At 35.6% G+C, this 15,020-nt stretch overlaps 1 long non-coding RNA gene across 3 annotated transcripts in view; it reads left to right on the forward strand.

Moving 5' to 3' along the window:
* LOC129473421 (uncharacterized) overlaps positions 1-15,020 on the forward strand; it is a 105,086-nt gene that overhangs the window by 34,307 nt on the left and 55,759 nt on the right. For all 3 annotated transcript variants that reach the window (XR_010119015.1, XR_010119013.1, XR_010119014.1), the window contains exon 5: positions 3,566-3,684. This is a non-coding gene — a long non-coding RNA (uncharacterized lncRNA). The remainder of the gene's footprint in view (positions 1-3,565; positions 3,685-15,020) is intronic.

Below are 15,020 nucleotides of genomic sequence, written 5' to 3' on the forward strand. Positions count from 1 at the left end.
ATGATTCCAGGACTGAGATCAGGTTCAGGAAATTAAGTGATTCTTCTAGTTTTCATTGGAAATGAAATGTTTTCCACTTTTCATATTATCTTATTGACATTTAACTCATCTTGTTGAGATGTGAGAATATAGATGCTAGAGCCATACTGCTGGTATTTGCATCGCAACTCCTCCGCTTATTGGCTGCTGATATTCAGAGAGTTACTAAACTCTGTTTCTCAGTCTCTTTCTCTATAAGATGGGGATACTCATAGAAACACATGGGACTGTTATGAGAATTAAATAAGTTAAGTTTCATAAAGCACTTAGAATACCATCTGGCACAGAGTATGCTCTATCTAATATTTGTTAAATAATTATGTAAAACTATCTGTCCCTAAAAATATATTGAAAAAAACTCCTTCATACAAACTAATCTCAAAATTTCATTTATTTTCTGTTCTTAGAATGAAAGTAAGATAGAATCAGACTTCAAATGAAGACCCTATATGCTTTCAACATAAAAAAATTAAAATATTTGATTATCAGTATGTCTTACCGTTTCATTTGCCTGATTAAAATTGGGACAGAGCGAGTTTATTCTTTTGAGTTTATCACCTGTCTACTTGCAGACAAGAGTCACAGTGACCAGTACCAAGCTTTAATTTTACTGAGTATGGATTAGGAGGTAGGGATTTGGCAAGAGCAAAAGTACTGGACAACACTGAATTACAAAAGATAAAATAGTCTCTGAAGTTTGAACTATATACAAAATGGTTACATTAACATAATTGACATGATAATCTCCACTGAAATATATGTTTTAAAAAACTTGAATTTCTATGCGTTAGGCAGTTACATTTTCTAGATGACTGTATTTCAACTCAGGAAAGAAATAGCTGAAAGGACTGAGTTGATACCTGGGCAAGATATCAAGAAATATGTTTTCAACCCTCTTCTCCACACACAGTCTAGCAATAGCATTTATTCAGAATCTGTTCCTAGTGCAGACTTAGATTGTACATTTTAGAAAATGTGCAGAAGATAGACAAGATGGAGGCAAAGGACATAGACATTGTCTGGACTGAATTACCTGTGTTACCTCTTTGGAATCCAGGCTTCTGTATTCTGTGGTAATCATGTCATATCATTTAAAATAGCCTGACTTTTTATCTCAGTGTTCCATTGAGGGCTAGAGACACTCCAAGTTAAGAGTACACATATTCACTTTTAGGAGGTATGCTCTTAGTTTGCTAACCAGTCCAGGGAGACTTCCAAGTATACAGATCAAATGGTGATGTCAGGATATTTAGCATTCAGAGGGGAAGAGAAGAAAGCTAATATTGAGATACGTCTGGCCTAGATTCCTGCCTGCCAGTGGTGAATATCACTATCAAATACAGAGACATTGGAGCATCAATCTGTGCTTTCTCTGTGGCCCATTTGGTGCTCCAATGAACACCTGATTCCTTTAAGTATTAATTTTGGCAGTTTAAACTAGTTTATCTGTCAGAGAGCCAAATATGTTTAATGTTTCACCAATTCATACTGGGGGTCAGATTATTAACTGAATCAGATACAATTATTAAAAACTGTCTCACAAGGTCAGGAGATCGAGACCATCCTGGCTAACGTGGTGAAACCCCATCTCTACTAAAAATACAAAAAATTAGCTGGACGTGGTGGCAGGCATCTGTAGTCCCAGCTACTCCGGAGGCTGAGGCAGGAGAATGACGTGAACCCAGGAGGCAGAGCTTGCAGTGAGCCGAGATGGGGCCACTGCACTCCAGCCTGGGGGACAGAGGGAGACTCCGTCTCGAAAAAAAAAAAAAAAAATTGTCTTTTTCCTATGGAATATTTTGTGTTTTTTCATGTAAATTTTGAAAAGATAAGGATTGGGTTCCATATTCCTCTGCTAAGCCACCGCATATTATTGGAAAAATCACTAAATCTCTCTGGGCTTCAGAATTTTTATTTCAGAATTGTGGAGAGTATACCATTTCTTGGCCACTTGCATATGTTAGAATGATGTAAGAAGTCTTACCTAAAAATGTTCTTTAAAGACTGGGTAGGTTAAAGGTTTGAACATTAAAATAACAAAAAAATTATCTAGTTTATTTTAAAATTCATTTTTAGAATATTGGAGTTGACATTGATGTTAGAGATCTTGCAGTCTCTGCCTCTTCCAATTAAAGATGAGGAAACTCCTGACTTGCCTTCTATATTTAGCAGAAGCAAAACTAGAACCCAGGGCTCCTGACAGAGCCACACACAGCCTCAGAAAGGGTGCTGCTTAAAATTCTGACTCAGAAAGGGCACTGCTTAAAGTATTTGATTTGGGCTTTAAAAATGTCATGGTGGAGGCCGGGCGCGGTGGCTCACGCTTGTAATCCCAGCACTTTGGGAGGCCGAGGCGGGCGGATCACGAGGTCAGGAGATCGAGACCATGGTGAAACCCCGTCTCTACTAAAAATACAAAAAATTAGCCGGGCGTGGTGGCGGGCGCCTGTAGTCCCAGCTACTCGGAGAGGCTGAGGCAGGAGAAATGGCGTGAACCCGGGAGGCGGAGCTTGCAGTGAGCCGAGATTGCGCCACTGCACTCCAGCCTGGGCGACAGAGCGAGACTCCGTCTCAAAAAAAAAAAAAAAAAAAAAAAAAAAAAAAAAAAAATGTCATGGTGGAATCTGGAAGCAAGCCAGTTGCTTTATGCTTTTTATCCTTTTTGGTTTGAATTACTAGCTCTAATTCTGCACAGGTCACTGTGTTATGGAAGGGGGCTATTGGAAGACAGCAAGATTCATGAGTTTTAGACCTTATACTACAATAAAGCAATGTAAGAAGAGGAGGGGCTTTGGGGGCACGTGATGACAAATGTAATACATCACAACACAAACTTCTTTCAGCCCCAGCAGCAATATGTGAGATGACCAAAGACTGTAAAATTAAGCATAAGAGGAAGAATGTCTGATATGAAGATTCCTCCCGAATGATCTAGCTCTCACCAACTCCCAATTTATTTGCAATATTAACCCTCAGTGAGTAAGAAACAAATAAACCATAATATATTATTATTGGTAAAACAACAGTAAGGGCAACCTTCATGTGAACTGCACAGTAAAGCAATTTGCATGTTTGATAACAAGTTTAAAAGCTCTTCTAAGAAAATAATTTAATTATATATATATATTTTGCATTCTCTACTTCGCTGTCATATAGAATCTCAGTTTATCATAGCATAATCACAATGCATTGTAAATTGCTAGTTACTTGTCTATCTCCAGCATGGGGCTTTAAGTTCAGTGGCCCCTAATTTAATCTGGTGGCTGCTAAATATTTGCTGAAATAATAAATGAATGAATGACACTTCCTTCCCCCAGTCTGTAGTTTAAAAATAGCCTGAAAGCTAAGATTAAGATAGAAAATACTGACATGATGATATATAAGATGAATAATTATCTGCTTCAATTAATTAGTCAAACAACCACTGTTTTTTAGCATCTGATAAACTAATGTTAAGCAATTTTTATGTTACTTTTTCTGGTAGAATGTTTTGGAGGCTCCCACTCCATTAACTCTTTTCTTCAAGATTTACAGGTGCTTATAATGCTACGGAGCAGATAGAAGCTGCTCTATAATCCTAACAGGGAATTGACATCTCCTGAATCTAAGACACTGAATCATGGCCTCAAATGAAATTTCATCAAGGTGGGTTGGGTTGATTTCAGAAACTACAGTGATTACACACTATGAGGGCCTCCTTGGGTGATGAATGAAATTATGCGAAAAAAATGAAGGATGCCCAGCTTGCCAAAACAAATAATCACGGGGCTCTGGCACATCAGGAAGGTGAAGTGGGGCGGGCGGTAGAGGGGAGTAGGGTAGGGGTAAGGTCTTTGATCTGCACAACTTAGGCTATGATCCCAAAGAAATGAAATTAAACACCCAAAACTTAATTTTCATGACAGTGTGTAACCCTCCATAATAGCTAATCATTCAAAGAATGAAGTCCTTTGAAGTATCAAAACAGGGCAATCCTTACCACCCTCCTAACCCATCCAAGGAATAGGCCAATAAACTAAAATCAATGGTTTGGAGCTTTCTTTCATTCTGAAACATTACAACATCTTCACAGTAATTTGAATAGGAATTAAACACTAAGATAGCAGCAGAAAAGATAAGCTATATCCTATCAATTCTGTATTATTTTCAGCATTGCACAGGCTCTTTCATATCATGCTGTGATACAACTTACAAGTTTTTCAATTTTATTTTATTTTTACTGCCCTCCCCCTTTGGATTACATAAATACCAAAATGAATACATATTTTCTAGCCCTACTCTGTTTTTTCCCGTTTAATACTGCAGCTAATGAGGCAAAAGGCAATCCTACTGATTCAAACACAGCAATTTGGCAACTTTTATTTCCCTAGTTCAGCCAATTTTGTTATTCTTATACACTTGTATAATTGCTATTTTTCAACTATCAAGTTAATATAGGTAGAAGGAAAGCTAGTTTGAATCTGAACCTGGTGCTAGAGGTCACAGGAAGATTACGTAACGGGACAGAGAACCTCTGCAAAGTATTTAATAGCAGAGCATTTCCAGGAGAGTTCAAAAACATAAAAGTGAAACCACAAGCCTAAAACATTTTGCAATTACTGACAAAACTGTGCCTTGTCAGATAATGCCGGGGAATAGCTCAAGCAAGAGGAGAGAGTTGCTAAAATGGCAATAAAGAGTATACATCTTGATTCTGTAACAACTGATTTCTTGTGTTTAATTTCTTGCTGTAATGGTTTTCCTTGAAAATTTGTAGAATAGGTAGATAAGACAAAGAAAAAAATTTCAATGCTTTGTGCAAAGGACATGATAGAGATTATGGGTTCTTTTTGAAGCAAACTCTAAAAATCTTAGTTCAGAAGCTTAAATGTGGACTGAGGGACTGTGTCCTGTTTCTCCCTGCTGGGTTCATTTAGGCTAAATCCCAGGCTGTCCTGCGTTTTAGTTGGAGACTCTCACAGTGGGGGTGATTGGACTTTCTCTGCCCTAGGCACAACATATGCTACTTCCCATCCCTTTTATAGGCATTAGTTCTGCAGACAGCACTGGTCAAATGTACATTATTCACAATCACTTTAATGCAAATATGCAAGGCTGAGGGAGAAAATATGTCACAAAGAGGCAGTCATCCATTTCTCTTCATTTCTGATTTATTTCTTTATAGGTTCCCTTCTATATGTTTGATTTTACAATTAATATAGGATACAAATAAATAAATATGTAGCATCCACTGTGAGAACCATAAAAAAGCTCCCCAAAAATTCCCTCAAATGCCTTTTGTGAAATGCTAGTAACTAGAACCCTATAAATTGTTTTGTTTTTATTGTTGTTCCTTTTTTTCTTCATGACTCTGTTTTTTTTTTTTTTAAATTAAGTGGAATCCCTGTGTGTACTCTGACACTGTCGCATTTGTAAGAAACAGAAGAGGAATCAAAGCAAAGGGTAGAACTATATTTAATCTGTTAAATGAAAATAAAACACACAATTAGTTTTGTACTGCAAAAATTAGCTTTTGCTGCATTTTCAACCTCTATTTAAAGAACTGTTTGATTTCTCTATAACAAGGCATCTGATCTGTGGCAGAACATTTCTAGGACAGATTTGCAAATGTATATTACACAGGCATGCATTTTAAATTTGAGCAGAGATTATGTGGTATTTGTCTGTCTAAACCATGAAGATATAACTTACTTTGCCAGTAGTGAACCCGAGTCTTACAAAATCATCTGCCAAATATAGAAAGAAAGACTCCTGGATTTCTGATACCCTATTTCTGAGAAGTTAAACAGTTCTGTTTTGTTTTAAAGTGTATCCAATGAATTTATTTATATACAACTATTTGTCACACAAGACAACTTGACATGCTAAGCCTGGCTTTACATTAAGCACATGAAAGTTCTATGTGCGGAATGAAAAACTAAAATGTAACCATCTGCACATGATATTTAGAGGTACATAAAATTGTGCCAGGGACCCTGAGAAGCCCATATGCATGAACAGCAATGTAGAATTAAAAAAAATGCAGAGTAATAGAACATTTGGAAGACATTGTACTACTTAAAATAATGCAATTAAAATGTTAAGCAAATCCTATGTTAGTCTAAGGTACAAGTGTAGCAAACATTTGCCATATGAAGGAAACAATATGCTTTTATTGTGACTCAATTCTGTTAATTTAATGATCTATGTCAATGTGCTTAGATATCATGTAATGCACTCTTCTGTCTTTTCAAAAGCAGTCACTCTTATTCACCTTTATGTTTGCTTTCTTATTGTTATGCTTATGATTAACTTAGGAAGTAGGGAAAATAAATGCCAAATAAAGTGTCAAGTCACCCTTTTTTTCTTACCATGTTGTTTTAATGTAGTCTTAACCTCAGATAATTATATTAAGAATGTTACTTTTTCCCCCTGTCCTAAAATTATATTTTAACTAAAATAGCCAATTACCCAATAGATAGAGGAGGTCTCTTCCACTATTGGTGCCTAGTGATTCACATGGACACTTATTAATGCTAATGGAAGATATATCCGTAAATCTCTTCACTCCAAAAGGATAATGGCCTTCTATTAGTCTCCCATAAAAGAAGAATAAGCAAAGTCTGTCTTTATAAGTGATACAGGTAGTGAATTACTTAAGGGAGATTTACAGCACGTGTAATTACATAGTTTAAACCATTTTGGTAGCATTCTGTGTACATTGTTGTAAATTTTAAAAATGTCAGATATGTCTTTGAGTCTACATAAACTGCCAAAATTAATCCAGGGGACTATTATTATTAATTAAATACCTGTGTTTTCAAAGGCAAACACATATAGTAGTGAAAATATATGTTTTCTTGTTTCTAGGAAAATAATTCATAAAATCTTTTTAGTTTAATTTAATTAATATTTTTTTCAAAATATTATCATGTGCCTAATTTTGAAAAAAGAAGCAAAAGGGTTATTTTATTTCATTTCTAAAGATAAGTGACATACACATTTATTAATGTGAATGAGGGGCTGGGGTAGGGAAAATCATAGAGTAATTATCTCACCTACATGATAGGGGTACCGATAGTAATATACCAAAAAGGTTATTGTAGATTGGATGTATCCATTTTCATTAAAATTAAAAAGAATTTTTAAAAACCTAGATTTTGAAATAAGAACGAAATGACTTCATTTAAGTAAATAACATGGCCAGCATTGGAAATGGGATTCTGCATCATTGAATTGTAAAAGAGGAGGAGGTGTGTGTGAAGTGTTATCCCGAAGAGTCACCTAATAGTCCCTTAATTCCTGGGCCCTAGGGAAGGTCATGGTGTTAGAGTAGTTTGCCAGACACCTACACAATGGTAACACTAACCTTTGTCAAACTGAAGTAAATGAAATTTGTTTCAGCATCAACTTCCCATGTATATACTGGATTCTCCTTTCTTTGCTGTCCTTTTGCTTCTTCAGACATGTGCATCTCATCCTTCTCAAAAATTTATTTGAAAAATGATACTTCAAATTAGTCATTTAAATCTTACCGAAAATTTATTGATGTATATACTACCTCTAGGGCTATTTGCATTTTAAATCTCTTCTCTAGAAGTTCTCTTAGACTCCATATTAAAGGACTCAGATACATAGGCAGATTTCTTGAAATCATATTGATATGGTACTGCCGGGACTGGCTTTGGTTTACAGCCTGGCTTGAACTTTGCTTGAGAGCATAGGGAATAGGAAGGTTGGAGAGAATTTGGGAATCCTGGAAACAGGCAGAATGGTTTGCTGTTTGTGGATTTACAAGTCTACGATTTCATAGATGTGGTTGTCTTAGCCTGAATTTAAATGTCCATGATTGCTTCCATTTCAATTCACATAAACCCTTGTTGTCAATATTGAGAATTAGTGCTAGTTTCTTGATTTGGGGCCTAAAATTAAAATACACGAGATCAGATTAAGAGGTTCTATTTACTATATTCAATCTTTTACTCTTTCTCAAAAATAGGGCTATTCCCATTATCGATTTCTTCTTGAGTACATTTTGGTACTTTGTATTTTTCATATAATCTGAATTCTTCATTGTTTGGCCCAAAATTATTCATAATGATCATTTATTGTTATTTTAATGTCTATAGAACATTTAATGGTATTTTATTTCTGGTATTGATAATTTATGTTTCTTCTATTTTCTTCTGGAAATATTATAAATCTGGCTAGAGATTTGTTAAGTTTATTAATTTTTTTGAAGAAGCTGATTTTTGGTATATCAAATTTTTTTCTATTGTTATCTTTTCTGTTTTTGTTTTCTCCTCTTATTTTTATCATTTTCTTCCTTCAATTATTTTAGATTTAATTTTCTCTTTTTAAAAGATTTCTAAAGATTAATTTTGAAAATCAATTTAGATATTAACTTGAGAACCCTTTTTTCCAATATAATCATTTTAAAGCTCTCAATTTCTCTCTAAACTCTTCTTTGGCTGCATATAACAAAATTTTAAATGATGTTTTTAAAACATTTTCTACTTCTTATTGTGTTTTCTTCTTTGATATAATTTCTTCTTGGAAATAATGTGTTTTTTTTTTCTGTGATTGCTCTTAAGTTTTCTATTTGTCACTGATATTCAGCAAATTGAACACAAAAGTCTTGGTGTGGTTTCCTTTTTGTTTATTCTGCTTGAGGTTTGTTGAAATTAGATTTATGGGCTTATAGATTTAGAAAATTTGGAAAATTATATATATTTTTGTCTCTTCTCTGTCCTCTTTTTTTGGAAACCTAAATTACTTGTATGTTAGAAAACTGGTTGTCATGCTATAGGTCACTCATACTCTGTTCAGGTTTTTCAATTCTTCCAGTCTTTCATTTATTATTTTTTACTCTTTATTTTTTGTCTTTGACATTTCTAGTTCTATATTTTCAAGTTCATCGATTTATACTTCTGCAGTGTTTAATCAGCTGATGATTTCTTCCAGTGTATTTTTCCCTTCAGAGATTGTATTTTTCAGTTCAAGTGCCATTGGGTTTTTAAAAAATATTTTGCATTACTCTTTATACTTAATACTTTTTAGAGCATTATTTTAAAACATATATATTTTAGAATATATATACACATGTGTAACATAATTATATATTATATATATGTATATTTGTTGTAACATCTTTTCCTGATAATTCTACTATCTGTGTAATCTCTATTTCTTTTAATTGATTATTCTCTAATTTATGTTTCATCTTTTCCTGCTTCTTTGTTTGGTAATTTTTGATTGGATATTGTGTATTGTGCATTTCATATTTTTGGGTACTGTAATTTTTTGTATTACTTTAAATAAAGTTGGACTTTTTTTCTGGCATGTCACTATATTACTTGGAAATGGTTCATTCTGTTTGAGGTTGGCTTTTACATTTTATTTATTTTTATTTTTTATTTTTTTGAGACAGAGTTTCACTCTTGTCGCCTAGGCTAGAGTGCAGTGGCGTGAACTCAGCTCACTGCAACCTTCAGTTTCTGGGTTCAAGCTACTCTCCTGCCTCCTGAGTAGCTTGGCTTACAGGTGTGTGCCACCACACCTGGCTAATTTTTGTATTTTTAGTAGAGACAGGGTTTCGTCATGCTGTCCAGGGTGGTCTCGAATGCCTGACCTCAGGTGATCCACTTGCCTTAGCCTCCCAAAGTGCTGGGATTACAGGTGTTGGGCCACCATGCCCAGCCAGCTTTTACATTTTATTAAGGTGGGTCTAGAAGAGCTTTTACTATAAGGTTAATATAGTTCTACTACTAAGATGATACCCCTCTGAGGATTCTAATCAATGATGCATGATTTAGGAAATTTTATCTGGTGGAAATATCAACATTTTTCTGTCCTACATCGGCTCCAAGAATTTGCACAGCATTCTATTTTCTAGTGGTTTGATTCCTGGCTTCTCATACATGCATAGATTGGTACGCAGCCAAAGACTGGAGCAGACGTCTATAGATTTCCAGATTTGGGCTTCTGGCCTCCAGAATTGTAAAAGAAAAAAATTTGTATTGGTATAAACCATCAAATATGTGATAGTTTGTTACAGCAGCCATAGGAAACTCATATAAATTTTATAATTATAGCTCTTACACTTATGCCTATCATCTATTTTGAGTTCTTTTTTTATCTTTTGTACGAAAGGGGTACAGCTTTAATCTTTTGTCTGTGAATATTCAGTGTTCCAACACCAATTGTTGAGAAGACATTTCCTTCCTCATTAAATTGGGGAAATCAACCTTGTTGAAAATCAATTAGCTGTAAATGTTAAGAGTGTGTTTCTGAGCTCTCAATTCTATTTAATTGATCAATATATTTACTGTTAGGCCAATACTACATTGATTTGATTACTGTAGCAGTGTACTAAATTTTGAAATTGGGAAGTGTGAATTTTCCAACTTTGTTTTTCTTTTTCAAGACTTTTTTTTTCAAATTTAGTTTTCTTTTTTTTAAAAAAAGTTTTTCTCTTTCTTTCTTCCTTTCTTTCTCTCTCTTTCTCTCTCTCTTTCTCTCTTTCTTTCTCTCTTTCTTTCTTTCTTTCTTTTTCTTTCTCTCTCTCTCTTTCTCTCTTTCTCTTTTTTCTTTCTTTCCTTTCTTTCTTTCCCTCCCTTCCTTCCTTCCTTCCTTCCTTCCTTCCTTCCTTCCTTCCTTCCTTCCTTCCTTCCTTCCTTCCTTCCTTCCTTCCTTTCTTTTCTGCTCTTATCACCCAGGCTGGAGTGCAATGCTGTAATCTGTAATCTCGACTCACTGCACCTCCGCCTCCTGGGCTCAAGCAATTCTCCTGCCTCGGCCTCCCAAGTAGCTGGGATCACAGGTGCATGCCACCATGCCCAGCTAATTTTTGTATTTTTAGTAGATATGGGGTTTTACCATGTTGGCCAGGCTGGCCTCAAACCCCTGACCTCAAGTGATCCACCTGCCTTGGCCTCCCAAAGTGCTGAGATTACAGGCATGAGCCTCTGCGCCCAGCTCTTTTAAAAACAATTTCTTAAAATTATTTTTCCTTTTAGAAACAAGTTTGCCAGGAAACCAGCTCCCCTCCCGCCCCACTGGGCAGGCTGCAGTCATCTTTCTTTAAACTGCTCTGATTTTCCCTCACACCCCAAACAGGATCTCCTCAGGATGGCCTCAGAAAGCTGGAGTCTCTCCATGCCTTGCCATACAGCCTGCTGGTGGTGAAGGCCTCTCTGCCACATTGGAGGTTTCTGATTGTGGGACACAGTCTGGTTTTTTGTTTTCTTCTCGTCTTCTAATTTAAAAGACATCCCTGGGTGACAGGAACAAAGCAGGAGTGTGAGCTGTTGAAAGAACCTGGTGAAGTCTTGCAAGGTCCAGCAAATTGCTTAAATTCCTCAGCACTAGCGACTTGCTTGTGGAAGTCTGTAAGTTGTTTGTGTGTCACTGTGCTGGGCTCCCATGGTTGTCTCCTTTGGCAATCGTTTCAAGGAATTCTCTAATCATGGACAAAAAAAATTGGACTTTCAACCTGCATGACCTCCTAGAGCACTTTAGCCACATCGGGTAGGGTACGTTGGGGAGGAGACAAAAGCAGCATGTGTGGAGCAACTGGCTGACAAGTTACTGTCTAAGCTGGTTCATCACCTGCCCAATCAGTTCTTTCTGTAAATCAAAGTCTTCCCCATGATCATTGGCTACCCCTGTATGGATGAGGTCTGGTGAGAAACTCATGACACTACACTTGGCATCCCAGTGGTCCAGGGTAGTAGAGGCAATGGCCCACTGTGATATAAGGATGATTACTTGGCTCTTCAGCAAGATGACAGGGCTACACTAAATAAACCTGGTGGCTATCCAGGCTGAACATGTCATCTACAGTGTCAGGGTGATTCTGGGGACCATTCTGCTGTTCTAGGAGCTGAAAGGTGGGGATGCATAGTGCCTGGACATGTCTAGTAGTTCCTGTGTTTTGGCTATTTTCGGCCCCTGCATTTCCACATGAATTTTATGATCAGACTGTCAATTGATGCAAAAAGGTAACTGGGATTTTGATAGGAATTGTGTTAAATCTGTAGATCCATTTGGGAGTATTACCATTTTAATATTAAATTTTTCAATCCATGAACTTGAAATGACTTTCCATTTACTAATTTACTAATATATTTTAAATTTTCTTTTTATGAAATTTTTGCAGCTTTCAGTGTATAATCCTTGCACTCTTTTTCTTACATTTATTTCTAAGTATTTTATTCTTTTTAATACTCTTCTAAATAAAATTGTTTTCTTTCTTTTTTTTTTTTACACATTCAGAGTTTCCTTTATGAAATTATGGGAGTGTGTAAAGTTCAAGGATTTCCAGTATAACCAATCAAGTATAAAATTGTTTTCTTAATTTCACTTTTGGATTGCTTATCACTAGTGTATGGAAATTCAATTTATTATTATATGTTTATCTGGTGTCCTGAAGTCTTTCTGAACTTGTTTATTATTTTAGTGGATTTCTCAGGATTTTGTATGAACAAGATCATCCATTTGTAAGTAGAGATAGTTTTACTTCTTCCCTTCCAATCTGGGTATTTTTTATTTCGTTTTCTTAACTATTTGCCTTGATGAAAACCTCTAGTACAATGTTGAATAGAAATGGTAACAGCAGACATCCTTGTTTTGCTCCTGATGTCAGGGAAAACACATTCACTCTTTCACCCTTAAGTATGATTATAGATGTAGATTCTCATAAATAGCCATTTATATCCTGTATATTTTAAATTAATAGTTTTCTTTTTTAAAAAAACAGCAGCTTTAGGTTTTCAGAAAATTGAGTAGAAAGCATAGAGTTTTAATGTTATCTTTCCCTCTCAGTTTCCTTTATTAACATCTTGTGTTGGTGTTGTACACTTGTTAAATTGATGATGATGAATCAATGTTGATATATTCTAAGCGAAATCCATAGTTTACATGAAGGTTCAAATTTTGTGTTATATTATGGGATTGAGGAATGCACAATGTCATGTATCCACTATTACAGCATCATCCACACCGCCCTAACAACAATGGATATTTTAACTTTCTTTCGTGTTTTTTTTTTTTTTTTCTACAGTGTTATATACTTGACATTATATAGTTTGTAGCCTTTTTAGACTGGCTTCTTTTACTTACCGATATGTTTGTAAGTTTCCTTTATGTCTTTGCTTGATAGCTCATTTTTAAAAATCACCGCGCAGTACTCCATTGTATAGATGCCCACAATTTGCTTATTCATTAACATATTGAAGGACTTCTCACAAGATTTCGCAATTATGAATAAAGCTGCTGTAAACACTGATTTTCAGGCCTTCTTTGGACATTTTTTCAACTCATTGGGTAAAAATGTGATTGCTGGATTGTATGTTTAGTTTCATAAGAAACTGGCAAATTGCCTTCCAAAGTGACTATACCATTTCACATTACCACCAGCAATGAATAAGAGCTCCTTCATTCCACATCCTCATCATCAGTAGCATTATCAGTGTTTTGGATTTTGGCTGTTCTAAAAGGTATGTAGTGCTACTCACTGTTATTTTAATTCATAATTCCCTGATGACACATGATGTCGAATTGAACTTCTTTTTATGGGCTCATCTGCCATGTGTATATCTTTCATAAGTTGTCCGCTTCAGAAATTTGCCCATTTTAAAATTGGCTTGTTTTCATATTGGGATTTAAAAGTTTTATTTTAAATATGTTTTAGATACAACGCTTTTATCAGATGCATGTTTTGCAAATAGATCCTCTCTGTAGCCTCTGTTTCCATTTGCTTTTTACTTAACTTTTCAGGGCCTTAGTTTTCTCACTGGAAAAAAAAAAGTATAATAATAGAATCCCACAGGATTATATTGAAGTTTATATCAATTAAGATTCAATTCTTTAAAACCACTTTGGGTATTTTAAAACAGTAAGATATTTAATACAGGTTAATTATGTGCTTATGAAATTGTTGGAAGAGCTAAAGAGCAAGCGCTAGGCTGGACCGCGAGGATATCCTCTGAAAACAAAACTATTCAATTGGTTTCCCAAGAGAGTTGCTGCCTCTGCCACACATAAGAATGTGGGAGTCAAGAGGCTGCCACTAGAACCATGTGTCAAGAGCTCACTGAAATTTAGGATGTGGGAGCTTGTCATAGCCTCTGTTACCACCACTCCCACTGCTACATCTATAACTGCTTGAGGATTGGGAAACTGAGCCCAGGTGCTATTTCTCCAATTCCTTATCAATATCTATAAAGCTGTGGGCATTGGCTTCTTCATAGCCTTGCTTGTCATCAGAAAATATGCTGAAAGCCACAGGTATGTGATCTCCATCTACTTCTGCTTTCCAGATTTCAGGAAGTGCTTTTAATTGGGGAAACCTACTTTGTAAACCTAATGTGTTTTGTTAGTTGCAAAGAAATTCTGGGAATATACTTTTAAACTTTCCAGTGTTTGTAATACAATGAGAAACAATAGAAGAAGGTGGGAAAAAGTGCTGAGTGCCAGTATATGCATACCATATCTAGCTCAACAATTAAATGAGGTATGTTATCCTTGAGGAACTCAATCAATTTTCATGATTACTAATTTTTGTTCATTTTGTGACCCATGAAATAAGTCATGAATTTTCCCACTACCATAAATTAAAAATCTACAATTCTTGATGTCAGATACCAGGACCACATCTTTAAATGCTCCACAATTCCTTCAAGAAGGTGTATAATGCCTCTTTCATAATGTCCCCAACAGAGTAAGATTTGGTTTGCTGCTGTTGTAGAATAGCTATTTCCTCCTCATGTTGTCATTTTTTGCTAACTTGTTCACCTTTGGAATTGTCTGAATGTGGTTCCTATTACTCCATTTTCTCGATTTTGAATTCTGAAATCCTTTTCACTCAGTTCTTTTTTTTTTTTTTTTTTTGAGATGGAGTCTGGCTCTGCCGCCCAGGCTGGAGTGCAGTGGCGCGATCTCGGCTCACTGTAAGCTCCGCCTCCCGGGTTCACGCCATTCTTCTGCCTCAGCCTCTCCGA

The sequence above is a fragment of the Symphalangus syndactylus genome, chromosome 23 (assembly GCF_028878055.3).
Source record: "Symphalangus syndactylus isolate Jambi chromosome 23, NHGRI_mSymSyn1-v2.1_pri, whole genome shotgun sequence".
In the NCBI taxonomy this organism is placed as follows: Eukaryota; Metazoa; Chordata; class Mammalia; order Primates; family Hylobatidae; genus Symphalangus; species Symphalangus syndactylus.